This window comes from Lontra canadensis, unplaced genomic scaffold, assembly GCF_010015895.1.
Source record: "Lontra canadensis isolate GAN:19392208 unplaced genomic scaffold, GSC_riverotter_1.0 scaffold32, whole genome shotgun sequence".
Classification (NCBI taxonomy): Eukaryota; Metazoa; Chordata; class Mammalia; order Carnivora; family Mustelidae; genus Lontra; species Lontra canadensis.
The window spans coordinates 10538323-10540907 of record NW_022631026.1 but is presented as its reverse complement, the minus strand read 5'-3'; the positions used below and the strand labels follow the sequence as shown (position 1 = coordinate 10540907).

Genomic DNA, 2585 nt, shown 5'->3' with positions numbered 1-2585 from the left:
GTACTTTGTATGGTTTTGGTATCAGGATAATAATTCTGACCTTGTGTAATGAGTTGGGAAATGCTTCTCTTTTGTTTTCAGTAAAAGATTGTATAAAATTGCTGGTTATTATTCTTTAGATATTCAGTAGAACTCTCCAGTGAAGCTAACTGGGTATGGAGGTTTGTTTGTTGATATTTAAAATTACATATTCAATTTTTCTGATAGTTATGGTGCTATCCTGATTGTGTATTTCACCTTAGTTGAATTTTGGTAGTTTGTGATTTTTGGAGAATTGGTTAATTTCTTCTGAGTTAGCAAATCTGTGAGTGTAAAGTTGTTCATCATATTCCCTTTTTAATGGCTGCAAAAAGCGTAGTTATAATCGCTATTTCATTACCGATTATTGTTGATTTGTGTTTTCTCTTTTTAATGATATGAGCCACATATGTAACTAATTATTTAACAGTTTTATTGAGATACAATAATATACAAAAGACTGCACATTCTCAATATATACCATTTGATAAGTTTGGACATGTACATACAATGAGCAATAATCGCGCCTCGGATAAACCTCATTGGCTACGATACTGTCACTGCGCAAAGTTTGGACATGTACATACAATCTTGCTAAAGGCATACACATTTTATTAACTTTTTTTTCAAAGATTGATCTTTTTGTTTTATCAAATTTGTTTTTTCAATTTTATGGATATCTACTTTTATGTTTATTATTTTTCCTTCTTGTTTGAGTTCAGTTTCCTCTTCCTCAGTTTCTTGAGGAGTAAATTTCGTTATCAACTTGAGATCTTTTCTCATTTGTCATTGAAACATTTAGTGCTACAGATTTCCCTCTTGGCACTGATTTAGCTGCTTCCCATATATTTTGATAAGTTGCATCTTTTTCATTAATTATGTTCATTTTGAAAGTTCCTTTCAAGTCTTTCTTTTTTGACATTACTCAGAAGTATATTGTTTAATTCTCATGTGTTTAGAAATTTTCCTGCTGTTTTTTCTGGTATTGACTTCTATATGGTCAGAATGCATACTTTGTATGACTCAAATTCTTTTAAATGTGTTGAAGTTTGTTTTGTAGCATAGGATATTAACTGTCTTGGTGAATATTCCATAGGTGCTTGGGGAGGTAAAAGTGTAATCTGTTTAGGGGGTAGAATGTTCTATATATGTATGTTAATTAGTTGATCATGTTGTTCACATCTTCTAAATCTTGCTGATTTTCTGTTTGTAGTTCTCAAATTTGTTGAAAGGAAGGTGTTGAAGCCCTCAGTATAATTATGGCTTTGCTTATTTCTCCTTGCAGCTCTATCATTTTCCTTTTACTTACTTTGAGCTTCTGTTGTTTGGTATGGACACATTTAGGATCATTATGTTTTCCTGATATATTTCTCCTTTTATCATTACATAATGTGCCCTTTTTTTTTTAGTGATTTTTATTTACTCTTCCATTTACTTTATGAGATATTAATGTAGACTCGCCACTCCTGCTTTTTGTTAAAAATATGTTCTTTGATTGGCATATTGTTTTCTGTCTTTTTATTTTCAGTCTACTAATGTCATTGAATTTGAAGTGAATTTCTTTTAAGCAATATATAGCTGGGTTGTGTATTTTTTACCTACTCTGCCAATCTCTGTCTTTTGATTGATGTACTCAGATGTTTAAGATAGTTTTCAATATGCAAAAGCACTTACGTGTGACCTTTTATTTTCTTTTTATTTTATTCTTCTGATTATGATTCTGAACTTTCTCTTTTCTTGTCTTCCTGTGGGATCCTTGAAAAATTTTTGGGATTCCTTTCTGATTTATTTGTCATATTTGTAAGTGTATCTTTCTGTATAGTTTTCATAGTGGTTGCTCTGGGTATTACAATGTATGTCTGTGATTTCACCACTGTGAGTGAAGTGTGGGAAACTCATTTCCATGTAGATCTTTTTATCCTCTGTACCTTAAATATCATTGTCTTGGGTGTCAGATGGTATTACTGTTTTTGTCATAATTACCAGATGAGATTTATAAAGCTCATGAGGAAAAGGATACTTGATTGCACTTCCACGTTTGTGATCTTTCTATTGTCCCTTCTTCCTTCTTTATTTACTGTAGTTCTTTCTTTCATCACTTCCTTTCTTTCTTCTTTTTTTTTTAAAGATTTTTTTTAATTTATTTGACAGAATGAGATCACAAGTAGGCAGAGAGGCTAGCAGAGAGAGAGAGAGAGGAGGAAGCAGGCTCCCTGCCGAGCAGAGAGCCCGATGCGGGACTTGATCCCAGGACCTTGAGATCATGACCTGAGCTGAAGGCAGAGGCTTAACCCACTGAGCCACCCAGGTGCCCCTCATCACTTCCTTTCTGTTTGAAGAACTTTATTTTAGCCAATCTCTAAGAGTGTGTATGCCGGTAACAAATTTTCTTCCAGTTTTCCTGCATATGAGAATGTTGATATTCCCCGTTCCTTCTTGAGGGATAATTTCTCCAGATAGAATTCATGGTTGACAATTCTTTTCTCTCAATATTTGAAAAATATTGCATTACTTCCACCTAGCCCTCCATGGTTTCAGATGAGAAGTTCACTGTCATTTGAATTGGT

At 33.2% G+C, this 2585-nt stretch overlaps 1 pseudogene; it reads right to left on the bottom strand.

Annotated features, from left to right (window-relative positions):
• Positions 1-432: 432 nt before the first annotated feature.
• On the bottom strand, positions 433-590 carry LOC116873308 (annotated as a pseudogene).
• Positions 591-2585: the final 1995 nt, after the last annotated feature.